Source organism: Equus caballus, chromosome 22 (assembly GCF_041296265.1).
Source record: "Equus caballus isolate H_3958 breed thoroughbred chromosome 22, TB-T2T, whole genome shotgun sequence".
Taxonomy (NCBI): Eukaryota; Metazoa; Chordata; class Mammalia; order Perissodactyla; family Equidae; genus Equus; species Equus caballus.
Window position 1 is genome coordinate 46,264,464 of NC_091705.1, and position 19,862 is coordinate 46,284,325.

The 19,862-nt window shown below is 51.8% G+C and overlaps 1 long non-coding RNA gene and 1 other non-coding gene across 3 annotated transcripts in view; both read right to left on the reverse strand.

The window, feature by feature from the left end:
* Positions 1-633: 633 nt before the first annotated feature.
* The window catches only part of LOC111770045 (uncharacterized), a 38,334-nt gene continuing 19,105 nt past the window's right edge, over positions 634-19,862 (reverse strand). Inside the window, exons 3-4 of one of the 2 annotated variants that reach the window (XR_011430844.1) lie at positions 7,693-8,988; positions 634-1,746 (exon numbers count right to left, since the gene is read on the reverse strand). This is a non-coding gene — a long non-coding RNA (uncharacterized lncRNA). The remainder of the gene's footprint in view (positions 1,747-7,692; positions 8,989-19,862) is intronic. The other variant, XR_002802980.2, reaches the window with a different exon arrangement.
* MIR296 (microRNA mir-296) lies at positions 7,361-7,438 on the reverse strand. The gene has a single exon (NR_032985.1). It is a non-coding gene; the product is annotated as a microRNA mir-296 (primary transcript).

Below are 19,862 nucleotides of genomic sequence, written 5' to 3' on the forward strand. Positions count from 1 at the left end.
CAGACATTGCCCAATGTCCCCTGGGGTGCAAAACTGCCCCTGGTTGAGAACCACTGAGTTAAAGGGAATCATGTACCTACTGTTCTGTACATACCCAATGTTTGGAGAGAGAGAGAAAAGAATAAGGCTTACGACTTTTGTGTCCTTTGGTTTTTAGCATCAGAGTTGGGGGTCAAGGCCCAGTTCTGACATATACAAGGCAAGATCTTTAGGTAAATTACTTGACTTCTGTGAGTCTCAGTTTCCGCATCTGCAGACTGGGACAGCGATGGGACCTCTGTGCCAGGAATGATCCCAGGGGCCCCTGGTTGGTCTCCTTGTGTGCTGAGCTCTGTGCTTCCTGTGGCAGGGAGCCCAAGACCCAAAGGAGGCTGGCCCATTCCCAGGGAGGAGAGGTGGGCTGCAGGGTGATTTATTCCAGGCGCTGAGGCGAGAGGAGCAGCAGGGGGCTGGCACAGACAGCGTCATGAGGTTCTGTTTGTGGGCTTTGTTTTTTAATTCAATTCTTTTAGAAAAGAGATAAGCATATGTCTGCTTCAATCTAGTATGCTAGGTTTTTTCTTTTCGTGTAAACTTTGGTTTCTTTGGAGCTTCTGATATTAAGGAAAAAAAAAGACAAACGTACAAGATCAGTTGGAGGTTTAAGCAAATTGGTTTATTCCATTGCCGGGGGAATTGAGGTAGATGAGTCATAATCTAGGGTTTGTCAGATTTTTACTAAGTAGCATCTGATTTCGATGCTGATGAAAGAGAAGAGACAGCCTCTTGTTCCTTGCTGTCCCCACCCCCTTCAAGCCCTGCCTCCATTTCTGCCTGTGCTCCTTCTCATGCTCAGATGGTGAAGTCGGGCCCATTCGGAGCTAGGTCAGAAGGTGGAAGGACCCTCCCTTCACTAATCGCCAGTGGTCTTGGCTAAGCCTTTGTCAGCTCTGGCCTACAGTTTCCTCGTCTGTAAAACGACCCCCAGAGACCCAGATCTGATTAGGTCCTACCCTCCCTCCTTAGAACGTCAGTCTGTCCCCTAGCTCTCAGGATAACAAGCACAATTCTTCCCAGGGCCACAAGGCCTGAGCTCTGAGCCGTGCCCACTACTTCTCACTTGTCCCCGTTAGCCATCAGGTCGCCTGGCCTTCCTTGGGTCCCGCCTGCTCTCTAGTTCTCTCCCACAGGCCTTTGCACGTGCCATTCCGCCCCTTTGCCGAGTCATGCCTTTCATCCTGGGGTCTCAGCCCTGCATCCCGTCCTCTGGGAGAGACCAGCTCCTCTGTGGCACAGCCTCGTCTACAGCAGATTGACAGGTGCTTCTGTGATGATCCGATTAGCGTCTGGCTCTCATTTGTCCGTAAGCATCCCAAGGGCTGGGGCCCTGTCCAATTTTGCTCACTATTGTATGACCAGTGTTTCACATGGTGCCAGGCATGATCAATAAATGTTTGAAGGAAGGAAGGAGGGAGGGAGGAAGAGACCCTTCCATCTCTAAAAGTGTGATTTTCTTTTCCCTTCAACATCCCAATCTTCCATAGTCAAGTGGTACATGAATATAAGCTCTCTCTGCCTCCTGCCTTCCTCCTCTTCTGGGGGCCGAGGTGAGCATCTCCCATTAGTGGATGGGGAGACGCATCCATTAAGCCACCTGCGATGGCCCATCCGCCACCAGCCAGCGCGTGGGAGAAGCGATGAGTCAGCGCTTCCACGGCATGAGTGACCAAGTGGCCGCTCCAGCCTTCCTGAGGAGCTGTCCTCCGCCTGTAATGGAGAAATTATGTGAGGCATAATTTATAGTAAAAATCAAATGAACATTAATTCTGGTGAGTCACCCATGCAGAAAGGGCACCCGGCGGCTGCGGACGTGGGCTGCGGTTGAGGACAGCTAAATGTTTAATCAAAGTGAGAGAAGACTGTGCTGCATGTTGCGGTGCCTGAGGTTTGGGGCGGTGGGGTGGGTGTTGGTGTCTGAGCCCTTCTTGGTGGCCAGTCACACATCCACACCACCTTGGGGCTCCCAAGCTCAGAAAGGACTGGGCCAGTAGCCCATCAAGCTCCCTTATTTTACAAACGGGGACGTGAAGACCAGGGGGAGACCCCAAACTCATTGCACATCTTGCCCCAAACCACCCCTTGCCCAGCCTTGCTCACCCCTGCCCACGTCCCTGGTGCCCACTCTGCACAGCCCTCAGAAGCCAGGATGCCCGGCCTCCCAGGCTTCCTGCATCTGACACTCTTCTCTCCTCCCCCTGCCACCTCCTCCCTGGTCCAGTGCTATCTCCTCTTGAGGGGCAACTCCAACAGTCTCCCCACTTCCACTTTGGCCTCAAATGGCATTCTAGAAGGAAATTTCCAAAATGCAAACTGGACCGTCACTTGTCTGTGAAACACTTCAGTGGTCTGTCCCTGCCCCTGGGAAAGTCCAGGCTGGAGGCGTGCGTTGGGGGAGTTCTGCAGGTTCAAGACCTTCCCACATGATGTCCTCTCCCCCATGGGTACACTTCCCTTCTGCCTAGTCTCCTGCTACCTCCTCCTCATTCCACATACATGCCACCTCCCCCAGGAAGCCCTCCCTGCTTCTCCCAGCCAAGCCCCTGCTATTCACATGATCAGGGTCTGTTTCAGGCATGGGCTCTAAGCTCCCTGAGGACAGGCCCATGTCCATCTTGTGCCCCTCTGTGTCCCTGGGGCTCACAACAGACCCTGGCTTGCAATAGGTGTGCATACACCTCTTCAGACTGTCCGAAGAGAGGGATGGGTAGTGACTGGCCCTAGAGAGCTGGTGATGGCACTAGGCATCCCTGCTTCTCTTTCTCTTCCCCTGGCCTTTCCAGGACTCTTCCCAGAAGGGAGCTGGTCCTCAGGAAAGCTGAGGGCGGGGGCGGCCCTTGTTTCCATGCACCTGCCCTCCACAGACCCCTGACAGCCCCATCACAGCCCCTCCAGCCTTGGCAGCAGGCCCCGTCCTTCAGGCCCAGACATCACAGTTAGATGTGAAGGAACAGGCTACAAGTGGCTCTCCTTCGCAGGTGGGTGCAAATGCCCGGTACATGGGCACATTGTCTTTTTGAGGATGGCATCAGTCCCAATTCATCTTGCATTACAAGAACATTCTGCCTTTTGAGAAAGTGAAGAATGTCGGGGGACTGTGGGGGAGATATTTTGGGGCAGACGGGGCCTCCCCTGAATCTCCTTCTGCCAAGCGCGTGCTCTGGGTTTTCTCCAACATGGAAATCACTGCCAGCAGCCAGGAAGGCCTGGGCCAACAGCCTCAGGGCTGAAGGGACAGTCTCTGCCAGGCACGAGCCCGCCAGGGAGGCTCTGAGGAGGCCTGGGCCTTTCCCAAGATGTCCCTGGTGCACACATTGGGAGCATGTGGTAGCTTCCAGGACAAGAAAACCTGCCACACCCATCTCGTGCCCTAAACTCGGGCCCAGTGCCCACCCCTCCTCATTTGCACACTGCCCATCTTTGGTCGCAGCCAAAGCCCTAAGCACCTCCTGGACACGACACCACCTTCCTCCCTCCTGCCCAGTCACCCCCTTGTAAGGGACGGTCCTCTCTCACCTTTTCAGCCTGGATGTTGGTTGTGCACCTGCTGGGTACCAGCGCACCTAGGGCTTGGGAGACCCCAGCGGCAGGGCAGAACCGAGCCCCATGGTGCAGCCTGCATTCTGGCAGAAGAGGAACGTCAAGCACTGTGAATATGCCAAAGCTGCAGAGCCATGGGCCAGTTAGGCTGGGGAGAGGGGGCAGCAGCAGCCGCGTGGGTGTGGGGCAGAGCGCCATTTCTCCGCCCGGCCTAGTGTGCTCTGCAGCGCTCACCTCTGGCCCGGAAAGCCCAGGGCCTGCTTCTCGCAAGGCCGGCCGCCACTGTCTATACATCTGTACACCTGTATTTTAAATAAGCTGTATGTTCTAGAATAGTTTTAGATTTAATGAAAAGTTGCCAGGTAGTAAAGAGTTTCTGTGTGCCCAGCAACCAGTTTCTCCCATTGTTATGTTGCCATGTTAATGAATCACAACTAATGAATCAATATTGATAGATTATTAACTGAACTCCACACGTGACTCAGATTTCACTAGTTTTTACTTAATGCCCTTCTTCTGTTCCAGGAGCCCATCCAGGCACATTGCTTTTCATTGTTGTCTCCTCAGCCTCGTCTTGGCTGTGACAGTTTCTCACGTTTTCCTTGTTTCTGACGGAGTTTCCCTGCGAGGAGGCTGGCAGATTGGCAGAGCGGGCCTGGCGCTCGGGTCGTGGTTCCATTGGCGCCACCGGCCTGGGAGGAAGCCCACAGCCACGAAGTCCTTCTCATCACGTCCTGTCAGGGGCCAGGCACCCCATGACTCATCACTCAGTGTGAACCCTGGTCCTCAGGCTGGGGTGCCATTCCCATTTCTCGACTGTGACGTTCACTGCCCCTCCTTGCACTGTACTCTGGAAGCAAGTTCCCAGGTGCCATCCAGACTTAGAGGAGTTATGCTCCCACTCCTTGAGGGGCCATCTACACAAATTCTAAGTCTCTGTACAAGAGAGTTGTCTCTCCTGCCTACTCACCTACTTAGTCAATTGTTTAGATCAGTGTGGCCTCACGGATATTTAATTTCTACATCGGGTTAGAATCCAATACTACTTTGTTCATCAAATTATTCTAGTCTGGGCCTTTGAGAGCTCTTTCAGAGGCTCCTGTGTCCTTTCACGCCCCTACTTTGTGTCTTTTAGAACTTCCTTACTTCCTGCCACTACACCACGCTCCAGGCTCCTCCTGCAGGCCTCGCCCCAGCCCAGGAATAAGCTTTTTTCACAAGGAGCCTATTCCTTTCATTGGAGAATGGTATTAGAAACCAAGATCTGGGTGCGGGGTGTGCTTGCTGCTACTGGGGTGCCATGCTTCTAGGCGCTTTCAGAGCCCTGGGCAGAGCCAGGAAATGTGTGTGTGTACACCAGACTGTGTACACGCATTGATCTAGAATGACCTCTTCATCCATCCGTCAGTCTCTAGATGGAGCTAAACATCCTCAATCACCAGGACCTTAGAAGGGCACAGACTGTCTTTATATCCCAGCTGCCCTGGGGCAGTAAAGTCTAGGCCAGGTTTAAAGAGGGCACCAGCTGATGAGCTAAATCTTTTTCTTTTTCTTCTGTCAAGTAGGTCAAGGGAAAACTTGGGTAAGCTAATTGTGCACCAGTAGTTCTCGACTAAGGGGTTCATTTCCTCCCTGGAGGACATTGGGCAATGACTAGAGACATTTTTGGTTGTTACCACTGAGAGCAGGGGTGGCATCTGGTGGGTAGAGGCCAGGGATGCTGCTAGCCATCCTACAATGCCCAGGACGACCCCACCACACGAATGACCCAGCCCCAACCATCATGGTGCCCAAGGTAGAGAAGCCTGAGGGTACAAAGACACAAACAGGAAGGAAGACGTTGGGGGCCCCCACTTGAAACAGCAAACTGTTTTGTTTCTCCTATCCCACTGCACTTTTCCACAGAATTTATCACTTCCTAGCAGACTGCGTAATTCCGATTTCTTGTTTACGGGTTTCCTCTCCCCACCAGAGAGAAGTCCACATGGAAGGGGTGCGTGCCCCTCCTGTGCACTGAGGTGCCCCAGCCCCAGGACGGGCCATGGCTGAAGGGGGGTGGGAAGGGGAAAACAGGAAGCCACAAGAAGGTTGGCCTTGGCAAGGATGGTCACATTGTTTTTCCCTGAGACAGAAGGAAAGGCTGCAGCTGAGAGAAATGGGTGACAGTCAGTATTAAAGAAGGGAGGCAAAGTCCACAGCAGGGCTGGGGGCAGCGAGAGATGCGGAGCCTTGCGAACAGAAAACGTTTGGAGAAGTGATGGGGCGGGTGGGAGGGAAGCAGGCAGTCTCACCTTCATAGCCCCGTGCCCACCTCCGGGCGCCGGGGAAGCACTCAGAAGGGGAGAGGGCTGGGGAGCTGGCTGCAAAGCTCGCTGCCCGTTCCCACAGCCAGCTCCCAATGACATCGAGCCTTCCCTGCTGCGAGTGCTGTCTGGGGCAAGGGCCTCATTCTCTTTGTTCTCATCTCTTGGCCTTTGGCAGTGTCCTTAGCCTCCTTGTCCAATTTGCCTAAGGCCTTTTCTGCCTGGTGCCTCGTTGAGGGGGCTACTCAAGCCTAGCGCGTGAAACTCCAGGGCCCAGGCAGCAGGGCAGCCTGGTGGTGGCTTCCTGCCCAGCCATCTCCAAGAGCCCAGCTCCCAAGCACGTCCCAATGACAAACCCCCCAGCACAAAGCCACTGTGGGCCTGCCACCTTGCCTGCATAGCTGAGCTCCCCCCTCGGCTCACCCCCTCCAGCCTGCTGAGCCAGGTTAGGCTCCGTGATGGTTTGTGAATGGGCTTCAGGGATCCCTATGTGCTGCTGTTGCAATGGGGTGAATTTGTGGTTTCTCAGAGGACTCGTCTTAGAGAATTCATTTGCTCTAAGGGGAAGGCGTCTCACCCTTGCTTCTTCTGCTCTCAGTACATTCTGGGGACCCTCTGGCCCCCATGCCTTCTGCCCGTGCCCAGAGCCTTCTATAAATTGTCAGAAAGTCACTCTGCACATGAGATGGATCCTTCGACTTCAGTAGCCTTTTTTCATATCAAGTGTCTTTGAATCTTTTTGCTCTGTCCATCCATTCGTCTGCCCATCCGTCCATCCACCCAACAATTACCTGAATGCTTACTCTGTTCTAAGTGTGTGAGAAAGACAGGCCCTGCCCTTTGGGGTTTGGTCTGGTTGGGGAGACAGGCATTCAGAAAAACAGCATACCCATCCATCTACTCGTCTACACACATTTATTAGGCACCTACTGTGTGCATGCATGGAGACAGAAGCTGGAGAACGTAACAATGCACAAGGCAGCTATGGCTCTCGCCCTTGGAGCTGAGTGTAAAGGAGGGGGCCAGCAAACAAGTCATCCACCGAGGGACAAAGACAATGGAGGCTGTGATGGCCAGTGAGGGCCAGACAGTCAGGGGGCTTCCTGAAGGTGGGGAGGGCTGGCCGGGCCAAGTGGGAAACCAGGGTGAGAGTGGGGGAGGAGCAGCCTGGGTGCAGGTCTGCAGGCAGCTGTGGGCTACAGAGCATTGGGGAACCTGGGGGACAAGCACGCGGGCAGGGCCCAGGTTAGGGGTGGGTGGTGTTCCGGGTCACGGGGAGCCACTGGAGGCTTGGAACAGAGAAAGGACAGTCGAGTTTTCATTTCAATGCCCTCTGGCTGCCGCATCGGGGACTGCCTGCATGGGAGTGGGGGCCTGTGCAGGGGAGCGGGCAGGTGCCAGGGCTGGGCTGGGGCCTTTTCTTTGTCCAACTCCTCACATCCCACCTCCTGACCATGCAGCCTGTGGGTGCAGCTCTTCTCAGAGCCTTCAGGAAAGCCTCCACCCAACCCTCTGAATCAAACACAACAGGATTGGGGGGGGCCCTCCGGAAGAGTCCTGCATCATCTCCCACACAAGGCTGTGCTAACACACCCCCTCCCAGCCCTGCCCCACATTGGGGCCTATGGTGGACCCACATGGACACGTATGTCACTGCACACTGACATACTTCTTCGCACCCCAAGGTCTCACATGACCATAAACCAAAGATGCATCGGCACCTTCCTGGTGGACCCTCTCATTCAAACATGCACATCGAATCCTGCCTCCCGACTGCCCGCTTCCCTTCTGAGTTCAAAGGCAGAGCTGTTACCTTGAAGAAACAGCCTTTGAGACGTGGGTTTTTGGGGCCTCGGCAGCAGGGCATCATGGGAAAGAAGTTCATCACAGGTCTGTCCTGGCCTCACACATCGACGGCCAGCCTCAACAGTCTGTCTTCAAAGGCTTCTCTTGGAAGGTTCTGTTGCTACTTGATTTGAGTGGCCTGTCCGGGCTGGAGAAGAGTTTATGAGCAATTGCCTAACTAGAGTGTTGCGAGGACGGAGAACCCCTGCTGAGTTCTGAACGGAAGCTTCAAATCAAAAAGAGCTGTCAGCTCACTCCTGAGCAAAGCAAAAGGCCAGTCCTTCATCGTCATGGAAAACCACCAGGAGAGCCACCTGGCTCTGTCCTAGGCCTTCAATTCTCCCTGTCCTCCAAGGTGACGGGTTGTTATGACAAGGCCCATACAACTGATCTGGGAAATTCTAGGCTGATGGGACTGGCTGATGAGAAGGGTCCCCATGAGTCTGGACATTCTGCCTAGGAACATTTGCTGTGGCATAAAGATAGTTAGAAAATTATGAATGCAGCCGAAGCTGGAAGAGAAAGTCTGAGAGTGGCCAGGACAGGAGCAATGTTGAAGTTCAGGGGCCCCGACCCTCCAGGGTTCTCCTCAGGGGACAGAAAGCCACAAATCTAAGCAGGCTAGCTCCCCAGAGAAGCAGAGAGTGGGTGGCTGAACCCATGGCTACCTCAGCCGAGGTCACTGCATTCAGCGGCTCCTTATTATGCAGCAGTATAAAGTGTCTGCTCTGTGGATGTGCCGTTGTTATTTTGTTCCTTGCAACAGATGGGCTAGAGTTTCCCGCTTCTCACCTGACATGGCTTAGCGGTAAACTGGTACAGTAAATCCTCTCGTTTCAGGTGACTGGGTGGTGGGGCTGCCACTATGAATTAATCAAGCTATCTTCAAGAAGCCCAGTGGTGAACCCAAAGTAAGCTGTGACAAGGTGTTTCTAAGAGGAACCTGGCTGGGTGTTTATTCAAAGCTAGAGATAACTCTACCCTAACTGACGATGCAGCTGACGCGATACAGAAAGCCTGAAGGACAGCTGGATTCTGGTGAGGAGTGAAGATCATTGACCTTCTTCATGACCCTCTATTTTCTCAGCAAAACTTTCCTTCAGAGAGCATAGGTTAAATTCCTATTGAGAAGAGGCTCAAGCATTAAGTTTTCAGATCAAGGAGGCAGCAGTAATGAGGCTCAGTGGTGCCACACAGAGAGGTGTCAGGGCTTCAGAGGAGACACAGGTGCTGAAGGCTCCAAGGACACTTGAAAGCAGAAAAGCTTGGGGTAGAGAGAAAGAGAAAAAGGCGGGGAGGAGTTACCAGGATCAACAAAATCAGACACACACACACACAACACCCCAAAGTCACACTCAGGTGGCTCTTCAACTTGATGTCTTTCTTCCAATGGCACAAACAGCCATCAGTGCAACTTATATTTATGGGCAATCTTTAGACTGTTGTCTGTTGTTGATTTAAGAGAGAGGAGTCTTAACGGTTTTGAAAATGTGGCCCCCTTTCTGATAAAGGAGAGTGGGTTGTCAATGAAATGGGTTTGGAGTCACAATCTCCAAAGCCTTCCTAGATGATCACAGACAAATCACCTGCCCAGAGTTGACTTCTTCAGGGCCCTCAGCTGGGCAAGGGCAGAGCACAAGAAGTCAAACCCAGAGGAGCCTTCTCTGCCATCCCTCCAGTCGGCCAGAGGACAGAGAGAGAGCTGTGGCTCTCCTGTCGATCCTGTACACCAGGGCCAGGGATGGGCACCAGAAGAAACAAGGCAGGTGAATTTGTGGCCTCATTCATATGAAATTATAGAGCTGGTGGAAATCTATTATCTCTGTACCCAACCGTCGTTACAGACAAGGAAACCCATGCAGGTGACATCATTTACCCGTGACCACACAGCCAGGTTCAAGAGCAGATCCCAGAGGTGACTGGGGCCAAGGGGGCCATAGGAACCCCCACCCCAGGATTCTCCTGAGAAAGGGGCCCTTGAAGGCACCATCAGCATCATTTACTGCAGCTGCGCCATCTAGTGGTGAGGGCCTGGGGCAGTTTGTGCCACCGCGGCAGCCCCCAGGAACACCAATCACCCAGAGAGTAAGATGATGGGCTGGCTCCAGTGCAAGCCTGGGGACATCCAGGAGACCCCTTCATGGTATGCCCACAGTGAGCACTGGCCACCTACTCACCCTACCCCCAGTGGCCTGCCATTTTCATCAGGGGGCTGGAGAAGCGGTTTCAGGCATTGACCTCTCTCAAGGCTAACTTACCTCACCTATCAAAACATAAAAACCGGAAAACCTGTAACACCTGTCAAGAGGATGAAGATGAGCTGCTCCCTTCAGAAGTGGAGGGGGAAGGAAGGCGCTACTGGAACTTGGGTCACCGCGTACACACAGGGGTCTGTCCCAGCCTGCCCACGGCTCGCCAGTCTTCCCAATTGTGACACCTCCTCCCACCACCCCCTGGGCTCTCCAAGGCTGCCTTGCCCTGAGGCTGTGTGTGCTCTAGGCCAGAAGGAACCCGCTTTGATGACAGGCTGAGCCCCAAAGGGCTGAGGAAGATTCCTGAAGCGCCAGAAACCCTCCTCTACACTGTCAAGGAAGAGGCCTCAGAGGGAAAGCCTCCCCCAGCTGCACCACCTCAGGAAGCAGACCCCAGCTACCCCAGCGGGGAAGCCAGTCAGATCAGAGCCACCTCTGACGCCCTCTAACACATCCATCAGCAAGTACTTTGAGCCTCCCAAATGCATCTCAAACATTCTCTCTTTTTTTGTGCGGAAGATTGGCCCTGAGCTAACACCTGTGTCCATCTTCCTCTACTTTATGTGAGACGCTGCCACAGCATGGCTTGATGAGCAATGCTAGGTCCACGCCCGGGATCCAAACCGGTAAACCCTGGGCTGCCAAAGCCAAGCGCACGAACTTAAGCACTACGCCAGTGGGCAGCCCCTCAGACACACTCTTCACTGCCACTGACGGTCTAACCAGTCCCCGTCTGGGCCAGCTGGGCTCCCTGCTGCTCCTCTTGCCTCCAACAGTCCCTCCTTGACATGAGAGTCCTGGATGCAGACCACAGCTCAGCCCCTCAGTGCTTCCTCCACCCTCCTCCTTTACCCCGACTCTCCTCCTCGCCCTTCCTGCAGCCAAGCTGGCCTTCCTGTCACTAGATCCATAGCCAGCTCTCGCAGCCCAGGGCCTTTCCCGAGCTTGCTGCATGGCAGGCTCCTGCCTCGGCCCAAGCGTCCTCTCAGACCCCCTCCCTGGAGCCCCCTCATCTCACAAGCAGTATTCAAAGGCAGTGGTTTGGAAGGTGGGCTCTGGAGCCTGATTGACCAACTGGGTTCAAATCCAGACTCCACCACTTTTCCAGATGTGTGACCTTGAGCAAGTTACTTGACCTCTCTGTGCCTCAGTTTCCCTATAAGTTTGCTGTGACGACTAAATGAATTACTGTAGTCCCCTAATGCCTGGGATATGGCAGGCACAAGATACATCGAATAAAGAAAGAAAAAATCAAGAGGAAGGGTTCTCTGTGCCGAGACCAAATTTGGGGCAGTCTGTGTGCGAACAGCCAACCCCAGTGTTTCTCCCACAGGAGAAGACTCAGTTCTTCAAAAGAAGAGGGATCTCCTAAGCACTCGTGGAGATGGTCCTCAGGGCCCAGCCAGAGTCACTGCTGCCATGGTTGCTTCCCAGGGGCCTGGACAAGCAAGAGAAAAGTCTGAACCACAGAGGACAAGGAGGAAATTCTGCATAGGAATAGAAATTAACTCAAGGGCTGCCTGCCATCAGCCAGGTGCCCAGAGAGACACCCCCTCCTCCCTTCCTTCCCCTGTGCTGAGAAGGCATGCCCAGGTTTTGGACCCACCCTGGCCTCCTTAGAGTCCTCTAAGAGAGGCCCAGAGACGCACAGATGTTGGTGTTGCCGCAGCAACTGACCTAACCTTCCTCTGTTTCTGCTCAGGTTCCTAAGAGGCACAAGGAGGAAAACGGGCAACCACTGGCTCCACGGCCCAGCCAAGGCACCCATGGAAGCCCCTTGTGCCCTGCCTTCAGCTCCTCCGCAGGCCGGGCCATGCAGTTCTCGTCCATGCGCCCAGGTCTCCCAGGCCAACATCACAGCAGAGTCAAGGAGGCCCCAGTCAGCAACTCGGCAGCTAACTCTGATGACCCTCGTTCCTTCTGAGATAATAATAGCTCCACTTTACTGCACGGAGAGCAAGTGAAGTGCCTACAGAGGCCAGGCCCTGCACAGAGGTGAGTGACGGGGCCAGCTGGCGGCAGGCGCAATAGTGGCTCTGTGGTACACCGACAGGGGGCAGCCACCCCTCGGCTATGGCTACTTGTGGACGGCAGGCCCCAGACAACCAGAGGCTCCTGTGGGCCAGGAGAAGTCAAATCTCCCAAGCTTTTGGTAAACTCTCCTAATATCTAAGCATTGGTGGTTATCATAATTCAGACTTCAAAAAAAATGCTGTGTGGTTGAGACATAACATGTGTCTGGGTGGGATCAGGCCTGGAGGGCAGTTTCCAACTCCATTCCAAAATGGCAGTTTTTCACAAATTAATTTTTGCTATTAATAACAGGAGCCACCATTTAGGGACTACTTTCTGAGCGTCAGGTGCTACTAGTCTGGCTTAATCCTCCAGGAACCCTGGTTCCTTCCTCACAAATCAGGAAGCGGCCTCGGCAGATGAATGATTTGCCCTTAGGGTGCAGAGGGGACAGTGGCGTACTAAGGCTGGTGCTCAGTGCTGTTTGACACCAGAACCAGGGACCTTAACTACAGGCTTATTCTCCGGCCTATTCCTCTTAGCTAGGGCTTGGCCTGCTGACCTCGCAACTCTAGACCTGTTCTTGGCGATTCCACACATTTCCATCTGCCCCTGCCCCCAGCACCCCAACTCAGATCCCTCACCTGCCCCCTCCTGCCCGCCTGCGCCTAATACTCAGATGACCCCCTGCTCCCTCTTCCCTGCACTTCACACGCTGGGCTTCTTCCTGGCGCTAATCCTACCCAGCTCTGCTGACCATAGCCAGCATGGCGACGCAGCGGCCTCCAAATCCCCCTGCCCCTCTGTCTTGCTGCCAACTGAGCTTCCATTTGGCCTGTGACATTTAAAAATATCTGCCGAGCCTTGGCATATAGAACCCAATACCCAATACCCCCAGCTGTTTAAATACCACTGCCTCATTCAGCCCACACATGTCTGCACTTCCAGTAAAAGTGTAAGTTGACCCAGAACATGGGGCCATCCGAACCCTCTTATTCCAGCCACGCCAATCTTAACTTGGCTCCTTTGTCAAGTATATTGTCAGCTTGAGCCCATTCCTGACCCTACAAGGAGAAGACACGCATGGGCCTGGGGGGCTTTGAGCGGCAGAGCAAGGTGTGGGCCATCTGTGTGCTCGTGACCCAGGAGCACATGCCTGGCGCATGGTGTGGTGTCTGCCACAGCTGTCCCTTTCCTCTCCCTGGCTTCCGACCCCACTGGGCCCCAGGGCCTGCTATTAATATAGTGCAAAGAGGCCCAGCAGCTGGCCATGGCAAAATATTTCCACACAGACGGTGACAACTGACATCACACTGATTTGGGCTCTGTATGTTCCAAATGTGCATTCTTTTAGAGAGAGCAAGCTGAGATTTGCCTCGTTGCTGGAAACGTGTCTGCTTTGCTTTGGGAATTGGGGAAATCTCCAATGAGCAATTTGGGGGCCTTTAAAAGGGGGCCCAAAAGATGGGTGGTGGCTTTAGAGACTCCTGGGGCTCCCAGGAACAAAGGTCTACTCTCCCAGCAAGGGTCCCCTAGGTCTGTGCAGTCTTTAACTACACAACTGTGGGGAAGAGAAGAGAATGCAGGGTCAGTGACCCTGACAGGCTCTCCTCAGGGCGAAGAAGGCAGCTTTAACAGACCCCAAAAGAACTCAGAAAGAGTGGCAGTGAAATGATATTATTTCTGGGATTTGCTTTAAAAGACGCCAACGAAAAGGTGGGGGTGACAGAGGGAACGAGAGAGGCAGGGCTGATGGCTCTGCAGCTGTGCTCAGGCCTGGGCCTCTTCACCTTGGTGTGCCTGGAAATTTCCATAACAACAAGTTTAAAAACATACACGTGAAAAAAATATTCAACAAACGTTTGCTGAAGGCCTAGTATGCGCTAGGAACTCTCCTGGGCACTTGTCGATTTGTACAAAAGGAAGAGAGTAAGCAGCGCCCTGGCCCGAAACAGTAACGGCTCGGCCTGCCAACAGCATCCTTTGGCGGCAGCACAGTGGGCCCCCTCCCCAAACCCCCTGGATTTGTTTCAGCTGACCCCTGAGACAGTCTGAACATGTACTTTTTAAATTTAGTATTTAAAAATACTACCGTGAGTCCTTGTAACCCTTCAGCCAACCCAAGAAAGCACACGGCCAGTAACTTCACCCACTAGAATGCCTTCTCCCCTGCCCTCGCCCAGCTTCCCCCCAAGGCATAATCGTGGGTTTACCATACGCTTGCCGTGGACATTTCCGTTTTATCTGTATATATTGGCTTAGTTTTGCTTGCTTCTGAACTTTATGAAAGGCATCTGAATACGTATTTTTAGGCACAGGATCTTTTCTGGCATTTAATCAAGAACAGAGAGTATGACAGGAGAAGAGACCCTCCTTCCCCACCCAAATCCCAGAGAAGCCCCAGTGAGCGAGAGGAAACGCCTCTGCTCAAGGGTCCCCGAGCGGAGCCAGGCCGGGCCGCGCCGAGCCAACAGGAAGTGCGAGGGACTGGGCACCGGGCACACACTCCTCTCAGGGGAGAGTGAGGCCGAGGGTGCAGGTTAGAGCTGCACCGACAAGCCTCTTCTCAGCTGCATCCGCAAACAAAAACGTGAAGTGATGGCAAGTGTCACGGTAAAGGCAGATCAAGACAGCTGCATTTGTCCATTTATTATTAGAAGGCAAATGTCATGGAAAGAAAGTATGCCCCAAGTAATTTAGTCCTATTGAAACTTAACAGGCTTCAGCTGGTTGGAACCAGAATCCTGCCTCCCACTCCTCAGCTAAGAGTTCCCTTACTAGACACTGGGGTCAAAATCTAATCTGCCCCCTTCGACGGTGAATGCCTGTTGGCAAGGGAAACAGGAATATGCCGCACAAAAGAGGAAGACCAGCCCGTGTCACATCTTCGCGCGGGTCCAGAGGGTGTTCTCTGAGGCGGGTGAACAGCCTCAGCCCCTCACCACGTGTTGCGGAGAAGAGAGCTGGACCAGATCAAGGTGGTGCCCAAGATGATTCTGACGGGACAAGGGCCATTGCTGTCTGTTTTAAAAGCTACACATTTATCTTCACATGTATTAAAAAATACCTGGCCAGAAGCCAAGTGACAGCAGTATAATTTTCCTTTAAAACCAAATTCATTTACATAAAGAAAGCAAGTCGATTTAAAGAAAACCATTGAGTGTAGTGATAGTATGGGAATATGGCAAAAATCGTGAAGGTAGTATGGAAATAACTGAAGTTTGAGCAAAAATGATCTCCCTATTTCTAAGACACTGTAAACTTTTTTTTTAATTTCTAAGGTACTTTTGAGCTCAGAAAGTTTTGACTACTTTCCCTGCCTAAAAATGGCTATTCCACACCCCAGGCCAGCCACGCCAAAGCTGTACTGAGCCTTCTCTGGTCAAGGCCCTGTGCTGCGGGGCCTTCCAGTGGCTACGCCAGAAAGGGCTGCACTGAGATCCCTGGCGGCGTTGGGAAGAGAGGAAAGGAGAGGCCCAGAGGCCCCAGCACTGCTGCTGAATAAAGCCCCTGACAACTGGTGGTGACCGACCTCAGCTCTCTGGGCAGGATCCCCAAGAAAGGAAACTTCCTGTTCTCTTTCTCCTGAATTTGCTCTTTTCCTTAAGTTCCCACAATGACTTCAGAAAGAAACAGAGAGGAGCACACTTCACTTTCCACCGAGACGGCGCACCCAGTTTAACAGGCGCTCTCCACGGCAGGCCTTCCTCCCCGCACAGGGGAGGCTAGCTTAAACTAGATGGGAAGCTGTTTCTTTTAAACATGCTAAAAATAACATTAATGTTAATTACACTATTTCATTTATATATTTAATTACAGTGTTATAATTCTATCACTACTGATAATAGTCACATTAGTATTAAGGACAAGCAGCCCATACAACTCCCTTCACCAGGAAAGTCCTGGTTTACGCATTACCCCAGCATCCCTCCACTTAGTGCTGCCTTTCGCGCCCAAAAATGTCGTGGTTGGATGACAAATTACATGGCAACCCTAGTTACACACCATGACTAACTCGTCTATGCCTGCAGTGAGCAGGGTGGGGATCAGAGGGGGAGACGGGGACCTCGATTTCAAAGGCTGGAGAGCATTCTTTAAATTGCGGCCATTCCCAATTTAAACTGTCTCGATCCGGGATTACAAGAGGAGGTCTACCACTCAGGTTCAAAATGATCCCGCAGAGAGGGGTGCTCTCATCAGAGCAGCGCGCGACTTCTCGAATGGGCACCAGCAGTAGTGGTTTGAGTGATGCTGTTTCTCAAAGAGCTCAGTCAACTCCATGAAGAACTTCAAACAAACCGGACACAGACCCCGATACGCTTGGCTTCCCTTTTCTAGCATCCTTCAGTAAGGTTTTCCCTCCACCTCTCTTTGTGGCAGATCTCTGAAATATATTTCACCAAAGTTCAGTTTTTTTCTTGACCAGTTAGAGACAAGAATGATGACAGTAAGGTCATGGCCCCACAGACCCAGTGGCATAAGAAAACAGCCTTGAGCCCTTGCTCCCTGCTCGTGCAGGTCTGGGCACACCAGCAGTGCTACTGCTCTCTTGGCCAGAGGAATGGGTGGGGGAAAGACATGCATGGACTGCTGGTGGGGACAGACTGGTGGCCTTGTATTGAAGGACAACTGAGCCAGAGCTGTGTGTCTAGCTGTGATCTAGCACTTCCACTGCTTGCCATCGACCCTAGAGAAACCTTTATAAATGTGCCCACAGAAGTATGTGCCGGGACAGGGGCAGTGGCGCTGTTTCTAACAGGGACCAAGGGGAAGGCAGACATGCACATCAACATGGAAGTGACTCTCGCCAGACGATTTAAAAGAACAAAGCAGACCTTAGGCGAACCAATGCAGTAGGGTCTCCAGATACACCGCCCAGTGAAAAGGCCATAAAGCGACATAGACACTTGTGTTTTAAAAAAGACATTTTCTGTGGAAACTGGTCACTATATGTGAAGTTGGTAACTTCGAGGGGATTTGAGAGGGAGAATGTGGAGACCGTGGCTGGCGGACGGTCATTAAAGCAGACTTCGGCCTTGCCTCTAGGTATTAGTATTTTTAACTTCTATATCTAATTCACATATTCCATGTGTAATTAAACATTAAATTTTAACTACAACAGAGTAGACATCTGGAAAAGGACTGAGAAAAACTGACTTGTTCTTATATCTAAACCTCCTATTTTGAGGACCAGCTTTAAGTAGTAACTGGTACTTTGGGAGTTGGCTGGATTTTTGAATAACCAGCAGAAAACAAAAGACTCACCAAATTATCTTAGCTTTAACCTTGCCCAAGCCCTTCCTGGCTGCCATATGGACTTTGCCAGGCTTGATAATTAAGGACATGGTATGGTTCTATTTCTAGCTTCCAAACCCCTTCTAGCTAGCTCTTGCTTTGCTCTTTCTTTAATAAGGAGCCGACGGAATGTCAGTTCTAAAGTGATCAAGAAAAGAATGTGAAGCTGTGAACTGTCTGTTTGGTTGCTGACAAACAGACAGATCTGATATCAAGGGGGTTGACATCTGAACCCTTGGTTCATGTTCCATCTCTACATGAAGATTCTCCACTTGGTGGAGTGAAAAAGGGACTCAACTAGGACTACGAAAAATGCAGTCTGAGAGATGGTTTTGCCCCTAACTAGCAGGTCCCAGCCCCCTCCAAGCCTGTTTCCTCGCCTGCACAACGGCTGGGCTAAGGCTCGCTCTGCCAAGCCCTACGTCTGGGACGACTGCTACCCACAACGACCGTGGTTGGAAACTCAGTTTGGGGTGTCCCTCTCTTGAACTCTCGTTGCCACTAGATTTTTTCCTGATTCTGCTACAGCACCTCCACTGAGCTCTAGATCCACAACATCCTCCTGCCTAGTTGACTACACTTCACACGTGGTCCAAAGGCACTTCTAACTCTACCAGTCGAAGACAAAACTCATGGTTACCTCTCTCCCCACTCAACACGTCAGAACTCAGTCTGCCAACCCACACCCGGGCCACTTTCCACCCTTCTCTAGCTCAGTGAAAGGCACTGACTTCCATCTAGTTCCACCTGAGCATCATCTTTCGCACAACCAATTCCCTATATCCATGTTGTCACCAAGCCTTGTTAGTCGACCTCCTAAATGACTCTAAAAGCCACTCTCACCACCACCAGTTTTATATATTTCCAGAACCAACCTCCTCCCTAGACCCAGCTACCATCATTGCTAGCTTCCCCTCAAATTCCATGCCCCTACCCTGTGGCCAGAGAGATTTTTGAAACAGACAACTTGATTATGGCAGCTCCCGGCCATCAGGACAAGGGCTTCCCACTGTTCTAAGGATATTTAAGACACAAGACTGCATTTTGTCCTGCTGGGCCAACAAGGCTCTAATGGTGGCCCCTGCCCAGCCCTCTAGACTCATCTCACTGTGTCCCACTGTTCTGCTGACCTCCTGCTGCTTCTCCTAACACACTCACTCCTCTCCACCAGAGGGCCTGGGAATACGCTCTTCCTGCCCTTGGAAGTGCACCACGCCCCTGCCACCACATGCTCATCATTCAGTTCACAGCTCAAGTGTGCACATACCATTTTCTCAGGACGGTATTCCCCGACGTGCCCAAATCCAAGGCAGCTTCCTCTGCTGTACACTCTGAAAAAAAACCCATTTCTTTTCCAGTGCCCTTAGCTCGGGATGTAACAAGACCCTCCTTAATGTGATGATTCATTATTTCCAGATCCCCCACTGAAGGAACCAAGTGGAGAGAAGGAGTGTGATTTAGCTCACCATCATATTTCTGGTGCCTAGCACAATGTATGGCCCATAGTGGGCACTCAGTGCATTTCTGTTGATCAACTGTGGCTTCTAAGACCATCATTAAGAGGCCACTAAGAGAGAACTGGAAATTCATATGGACAAAACCCAACTTGATTGACCTCTCCAACTTTCCATTAGGTTTTTTCTGCCTAGCTGAGCTCCTCCCAGTCCTCACCATCACTCTCCTGCCTCTTGGCCTTTACCACTACCACTACCATTACCATCACCATCACCCACTATCATCGCCACTACCACCATCAGCACCACCACTACCATCGTCACCATCAATGACAGCTGCCATCAGTTGAGCTACCAGTTTAACATTTGCTTGTTACTGACCATTGCTAGGCACTTTCTGTTTCTTTCCTCATTTGATCATCTCCACAACCCTGGAAGGCAGGTTTTTTCGGACCCTAGAAGGTCCTTATTCTGCAACTGAGGAGACAGAAGGCCAGACAGGGAATGCCACTGGTCACCCATGAAGCAGAGGGAGACAAAACATACATCCAGGCCCGTCTGGTCCGAATCTAGCCTCTCGCCCCTCACCCCCAGCCTTCTGATGACTTGCTCCCAAAAGATACCATTTTCTTTCCTTTTAAAACCCATCTGAACACTGTCAAAGACAAGACATTAAAAAAAAGAAACATCGAGGGTGTCCCCATTCCATCCCGCTCATTCAGTAAAGGAGTAAGGATTCTTCTCTCGTGCATACTCTCAGACAACACGGCAAGGCACAAAGGAAGGGTGAAGAAACTGAAAAAAGGTAAAGAAATAAAAACGTCAATCTAATGAAATGACATGACTGACTAGAAGAATACAAAAGAATAAACAAAAATATATTTTAAAATAAAAAAAGAAGCCCAGAATTACCAAATATCACAAATATCACAAAGATATCATCTAAGATGACATGAATTGGAAGTTCCTAATTTTGAGATTTCAGAATGCTAAAATTTCAAAAGAAATGTGGGATGCCAACCTGGGATTGCCAACTGGTTTTTAAAATATGCTAAGTAAAGTCATTTTAAAAACTAAAAAACAGGGGCTGGCCCCGTGGCCGAGTGGTTAAGTTCGCGCGCTCC